At 40.0% G+C, this 7,349-nt stretch overlaps 1 pseudogene; it reads left to right on the top strand.

Annotated features, from left to right (window-relative positions):
* Positions 1-6,748: 6,748 nt before the first annotated feature.
* On the top strand, positions 6,749-6,848 carry LOC127108855 (uncharacterized; annotated as a pseudogene).
* The last annotated feature ends 501 nt before the right edge of the window (positions 6,849-7,349 follow it).

Below are 7,349 nucleotides of genomic sequence, written 5' to 3'. Positions count from 1 at the left end.
TCACTTGTCTGAAGGGCGTTACGCTCGTCACAGGGGTGTTACGTTCGTAACAGGCGTTTTGCGTGCCGTTCGTCATGGAGTGTGTGACGCTCGTCACACCTCCTTTTTGGCAAGGCTTCAGTGGCGCTTCACAGAATTACTTTGGTAGCGTATTTTAATGTTTCATTTTGCTTATGATCATTTTTAGTATGCAATTTTAATGCATTGTGCACGCTTACTTGCTTTGTATAATAATAATAATAGGTAACAACAGTAGAGCATAATAGCCATTGCATAATAAAATTTATTAAACAGCTTCAATAAAAATGATCATAATGTATTACAGGGAAGGAAAATAATGAAATGAAATAGAAATAAACATGAATTCAAACAACATTAATGAAAAAATCTAGCCTAAAACTAAATAACTTAGAAAGAAATATAACTAAATTCCATCTATCTTCGGATCTCTGGCCGGAGGAGTAAAAGAGTTAACATGATGCCGTAACATACGTAACTGACTTGCCGTGCTGCTCATGTATTCTAGGATTTCAAGTCTCAAGTTATGGAAATCTTCACTGAGGGCGTCTTGCTCTGACATCAAGGCTTCAATGACTGTTTTAATATCTGTTCCTGGCATATGATGTCGGAGATCAGGCATGACTGATTCTTCGGTCAGGACAGGCTGAGGAGGAGGATCAATATCATAGTAGCCGGAAGGTGTCTGAGGGTCAGATTCAGCAAGAGAGATATGGTCAACATAGTGCTCATAGTCGTCACAAATCTCATAATCCTGGATGGATTCAGTGGATCCAGCCGGAGTTGGGGTTTCATTCAGGTTATAGAGCCAGTTCCTTTGATTATGAACACTAGTTCTAGGATCGGGCATGGTGAATAGGCAGAGAACCTGGTTATCAATAATAAGCTCGAACTCATCAGACCCTATGTTTGCTATAAACATAGTGTTGAAGAGGAAGGGTATACTCATAGTAGTAATGCCACAAAAAGGGTTAAGGTCAAGCATAGGCTGACGTAGTCCAATAGCATTACCTATCATAGTGATCAAACCGCCTATTCTAATGGGTGCTCGCTCATCCTGGATAAGGTGGTCCAAATTAGCTAACATAAAAGTAGCACCGTTTACTGGACGGTTCTGGGAAGCACAAAATATGATGAAGAGTTCATCACGTGAAACTGAAGTACTATTTGGCTTCTTCCCAAATAAAGTGTGGGTCAGGATCTTATGGAAATAGCGAAAAGCCGGGTTATGTATGTTTCCAGAGAGAAACTCATGTTCTTCGGGCTCATCATTTCCAGTCAGCTTACCCCAAAAGTGTTCAAGCTCTCTATATTCAAAAAGTTCTTCCTGGCTTACAGTGAATGTATCAAAGGAGGTAGGAAAACCCAAAAGGTTGGTGAAGTCTCTAATATTAAATTGGTACTCCATATTGAACATTCTGAACTGGATAAAACCTCTGCTAATTCCTTTTCCATGGCTAGGTAGATAGATTAATGAACTAAGGAATTCTAGTGTGAGTCTCCGGTAGGTGGTGAAATGTCTCAGGATAGGGGAGGTCTCCCATCCTATCTGATTCAGCAAAAACAGGACACTCTGTCTCAGTCCAAGGGCAGTCATAGCCCAATCATCAGCATATAAACTAGGTAGTATCTCTCTAGCGGCTAGTTCTTCAAACTTTCGTTTCTGAGCCATTCCTCTGAACTTGATACCCATACGATCAAAATGTCCCATCTGGTTAGTGTTAACTAGAGAAAAGAAACATGAGTTTAAGTCAGGATTTGGCCAAATGCCGAAAGAAGAAAAGAATTATTATTATTATATATATATTTTTTTTTCCTTTTTGAATAAATCAATAATGAATACTAAATAGAAATTAAAAGAAATAATTAAGAGAAAAATAGGGAAATGATAATAATAATAGAATAATAAAATAACAGATTAATTTGTGGGTTGTCTCCCACTAAGCGCTTTGTTTAAATGTCGCAAGCTCGACAAAGAAACTGTTAAATATAGTCTATGAGTCCTGGGGGCGTTTCGTCTAAGTGTAGAATTTGCGAATCCTCGTTGGTTTCCGCATAGTGATAATGTTTCAGACGTTGCCCGTTTACGGTGAACGGTTCTGTAGATTGTCCTTTTATTTCTACCGCTCCACTGGGAAAGATTTTAGTGATATGAAAAGGTCCTGACCATCTGGATCGTAGTTTTCCCGGGAATAACTTTAGTCTAGAGTTAAATAAAAGTACTGCGTCGCCTTGCTTGAAGACTTTCCTTGATATACGCTTGTCATGCCATTGTTTTGTTCTTTCTTTATAGATTTTGGCATTTTCATAGGCGTCTCTTCTGAGTTCCTCTAATTCGTTTATGTCAAGGATTCTCTTTTCACCGGCGGCTTTATAATTCAAATTTAAATTTCTAATAGCCCAATAGGCTTTATGTTCTAATTCTACCGGGAGGTGACAGGATTTTCCATAAATGAGCTTAAATGGGGTCGTCCCTATGGGAGTTTTATAAGCAGTTCGGTATGCCCATAAAGCTTCTGGTAATTTCAATGACCAATCTTTCCTTGAAGTGGCGACCGTTTTTTCTAGTATTTGCTTGATTTCTCTGTTAGATACTTCCACTTGTCCACTGGTTTGAGGGTGGTAAGGTGTTGCTATCCTATGTCTCACTCCATATTTAAGTAGTAGTTTTTCGAGTACCTTGGATATAAAGTGTGATCCACCATCACTGACTACTATTCTTGGGATGCCAAATCTCGGAAATATTATATTTTTAAAGAGTCTAGTTACTACTCGGGTGTCATTTGTTGGAGAAGCTATAGCTTCGATCCATTTTGATACGTAGTCAACTGCCACGAGTATGTATTTGTTACCGAAAGAGGATGGAAAGGGTCCCATGAAGTCTATCCCCCACACGTCAAAAATCTCTACTTCCAAAATACCTTTTTGTGGCATCTCGTCACGTCTAGATATGTTTCCCGTGCGTTGACATCTGTCACACTCCTTAATAGCCGCATGTACGTCCTTCCATATAGTTGGCCAATAAAAGCCAGCTTGTAGGATTTTAGAGCAGGTCTTGGATGTACTTGTGTGACCACCATAAGGCGCAGAGTGACAGTGTTGGATTATATTTTCTACCTCTTCTTCGGGTATACATCGACGGAAAATACCATCGGGGCCTCTTTTGAAAAGTAAGGGATCATCCCAGTAATAGTGTTTTATGTCGTGGAAGAATCGTTTCTTCTGCTGGTAAGATAAAGTAGGTGGAACTATTCCGGCAGCTAAATAATTGACTAGATCAGCGTACCATGGTATGACAGATATAGCTAAGGTGGTTTCTACTTGCATGTCGGAGTTGTTCTCTTCCAAAGTAGCTATGAGTTTATCATACGAGAAATCATCATTAATGGATGTTCTTTCTGGTTCAAGGTTCTCAAGTCTAGAGAGGTGGTCTGCTACTACGTTTTCAGTTCCTTTCTTGTCCTTGATTTCTAAGTCGAATTCTTGTAGTAACAAGATCCATCTTAGGAGTCTAGGTTTAGCATCCTTTTTTGTTAAAAGGTACCTGATAGCAGCGTGATCAGTGTAAACTATTATTTTGGCTCCTACCAGGTAAGAACGAAATTTATCTAGCGCAAATACCACTGCTAGGAGTTCTTTCTCGGTTGTGGCATAATTCATCTGCGCTTCATCCAGGGTTCTGCTAGCGTAATATATAACGTGAAGCTTTTTATCCTTTCTTTGTCCTAAAACAGCACCTACAGCATAATCACTGGCATCGCACATTATTTCGAATGGTTCATTCCAGTCTGGTGTCTGCATAATGGGTGCGGAGATCAATGCTTGTTTAAGAGTTTAAAATGCTTTTAAACAGTTATCGTCGAATATGAATTCAGCATCTTTCATCAACAGTCCGGTTAAGGGTTTAGTTATCTTAGAGAAGTCTTTGATGAATCGTCGGTAAAAACCGGCGTGTCCTAAAAAGCTTCGTACTTCTCTCACGGTTCTTGGGGGTTGAAGATTTTCGATTACCTCTATTTTGGCTTTGTCTACTTCAATTCCTCTGTTCGAGATGATGTGTCCTAAAACAATTCCTTCTTGTACCATAAAGTGGCACTTTTCCCAATTAAGTACTAAGTTTACTTTTACACATCGCTCCAGAACTCTTTCCAGGTTTTCAAGGCATTCTTCGAAACTTTGTCCGTATACAGAAAAGTCATCCATGAATACTTCCATGATGTTTTCGAGAAAGTCGGCGAATATTGCCATCATGCATCTTTGAAAAGTTGCAGGGGCATTACACAGACCAAACGGCATTCGTCTATACGCGAAGGTACCAAAAGGGCATGTGAATGTTGTCTTTTCTTGGTCATCAGGGTGAATTGGTATTTGAAAGAAGCCTGAATAACCGTCTAAATAACAGAAATGTGAATGTTTAGCTAATCGTTCTAACATTTGGTCAATGAATGGTAAAGGGAAATGATCTTTTCGGGTTGCTTTGTTTAGTTTCCTATAATCAATGCACATTCTCCATCCCGATTCGATTCGTTTAGTTATAGTTTCTCCTTTTTCGTTTTCAATAACGGTTATGCCTCCTTTCTTGGGTACAACGTGTACAGGACTAACCCATTTGCTGTCAGATATAGGATATATAATACCTGCTTCTAATAACTTGGTTATTTCTTTCTTTACTACCTCACTTAGGATCGGATTTAGTCTTCTCTGGTGTTCCCTAGAGGTTTTACAGTCTTCTTCTAACATGATGCGGTGCATACAAATAGAAGGGCTTATTCCTTTAAGATCGGTGATGTGGTATCCTAGTGTAGTTGGATATTTTCTTAAGATATGTAGGAGTTTTTCTGTTTCGAGTCTTCCTAGATCTGCATTAACTATCACAGGTCGTTCAAGTTCTAAGTCTAGGAATTCATATCTCAGATTTTTGGGAAGTGTTTTCAAATCAGGGGTTGGTTTGTTAAGACACTGCGTAGGATCTGGTGTTATTGCTAGGCATTGTTTAGATTTGTCCTCTAAAAGATAGTCTGATGGTTTGTCTTCTCCTGACTCTGCTTCTTTTATGCATTCATCGATGATATCCATGAAGTAACATGTATCTTCTATTGCAGGTGCTTTCAAGAATTGGGAAAGAATGAATTCAATTTTTTCTTCACCTACTTCGAAGGTGAGTCGTCCTCGTTTTACGTCTATGATTGCACCGGAAGTTGCTAAGAATGGTCTTCCTAGTATAATAGGTGTCGTATCATCTTCTCTAATGTCCATAATTGTGAAGTCAGTGGGAATGTAAAACTGACCTATGCGTACGGGAACGTTTTCAAGGATTCCTACAGGATATTTGATGGAACGATCTGCTAATTGCACAGACATTTTGGTCGGTCTTAATTCTCCCATCTCCAGTTTCTTACATATGGATAAGGGCATAACGCTAATTCCGGCTCCTAAATCGCATAAGGCTTTGTCGATGACAAATTTTCCTATGTGACAGGGTATAGAGAAGCTACCCGGATCCTTGAGTTTAGGGGGCATGTTTTGGATTATAGCGCTACATTCGGCAGGGAGTGTAACGGTTTCGCTATCCTCAAGTTTCCTCTTATTAGAAAGAATTTCTTTTAAGAATTTAGCATATGAGGGCATCTGCGTAATAGCTTCGGTAAACGGAATTGTAACGTTTAATTGTTTAAGGAGATCAACAAATTTTCTAAATTGCCCTACATCTTTGGTTTTAACAAGCCTTTGAGGGTAAGGTATAGGTGGTTTGTAAGGTGGTGGAGGTACATAAGGTTCCTTCTTTTCTAGGGTTTCCTTATTACTCTCTTCCTTTTCCATAGGTTCACTTTCCTCAGTGGATTTCTCAGGGTTTTGGTTTTCTATCCTTGGGTCAGACGGTCCTTCCACTTCCGTTCCACTTCTCAATATAATTGCATGAGCTTGGCTTCTCGGATTGGGTTGGGGCTGTCCAGGGAATGTACCAGTTGGTGCAGCGGTAGGTGCTTGTTGTTGAGCTACTTGAGATATTTGCGTTTCCAGCATTTTGTTATGGGTAGCCAAGGCATCTACTTTGCTTGCTAGTTGTTTAAGTTGTTCGCCAGTGTGTATGTTCTGGTTTAAGAAATCTTTATTGGTTTGTTGTTGGGAAGCTATAAAGTTTTCCATCATGATTTCCAAGTTGGATTTTCTAGGGGTATTATTGTTAGGATTCGGTTTCTGATATCCTGGAGGTATAGATGGGGCTTGATTTGGAGACTGTCCAGGTGCGTATAAAGCATTATTACTCTTATATGAGAAGTTTGGATGGTTCTTCCAATTTGGGTTATAGGTATTCGAATAGGGGCTTCCTTGAGCATAGTTTACTTGCTCTGTTTGGATTCCAGTCAAGAGTTGACATTCCGCAGGAGTGTGGCCTTGGATTCCACAGACCTCGCAATTCTGAGTTATAGCAACCACGGCTGCTGGAGGTGATACGTTTAAACTTTCAATCTTCTGGACCAAAGCATCCACTTTTGCATTGACGTGATCAAGGTTACTTATCTCGTACATGCCAGTTTTCGGTTGAGGTTTTTCCACTGTTGTTCGTTCGGTTCCCCACTGATAGTGGTTTTGGGCCATGCTCTCGATAAGCTGGTAAGCATCAGCATAAGGTTTGTTCATTAGTGCACCACCTGCAGCGGCGTCTATTGTTAACCTTGTGTTGTATAAGAGACCATTATAAAATGTGTGAATTACTAACCAGTCTTCCAAACCATGGTGTGGGCAAAGTCTCATCATGTCTTTGTATCTCTCCCATGCTTCGAAAAGAGACTCGTTGTCTTTCTGTTTAAATCCGTTTATCTGGGCTCTTAACATAGCTGTTTTGCTTGGTGGAAAATATCGGGCAAGAAAAACTTTCTTCAACTCGTTCCATGTGGTGACTGAGTTGGAAGGAAGAGATTGAAGCCATCTTCTAGCGCTATCTCTTAATGAGAAAGGAAAAAGACGAAGTCGAATTGCCTCTGAAGTGACACCATTAGCTTTAACAGTATCAGCGTATTGGACAAATACGGATAAATGAAGGTTTGGATCTTCGGTAAGATTTCCAGAGAATTGGTTCTGTTGCACAGCCTGCAACAACGAAGGTTTAAGTTCAAAGTTGTTTGCTTCGATTGCGGGCGGAGCAATACTTGAATGCGGTTCATCTTGCGATGGAGCGGCGTAATCTCTAAGAGCACCAGCTGGTTCTGCCATCTCGGTTAAAGAAGGAAAATCTTTGAGATCAGGAAGGTCTATAGGAGGGAGATTGTTTTCAGCACGATATTCCCGAATTCGTCGTAAGACTCGGAGATATAGTTCGATATCGTTGA

The sequence above is a fragment of the Lathyrus oleraceus genome, chromosome 7 (assembly GCF_024323335.1).
Source record: "Lathyrus oleraceus cultivar Zhongwan6 chromosome 7, CAAS_Psat_ZW6_1.0, whole genome shotgun sequence".
NCBI classification, from domain to species: domain Eukaryota; kingdom Viridiplantae; phylum Streptophyta; class Magnoliopsida; order Fabales; family Fabaceae; genus Lathyrus; species Lathyrus oleraceus.
This window is presented reverse-complemented; position numbering and strand designations above follow the sequence as displayed.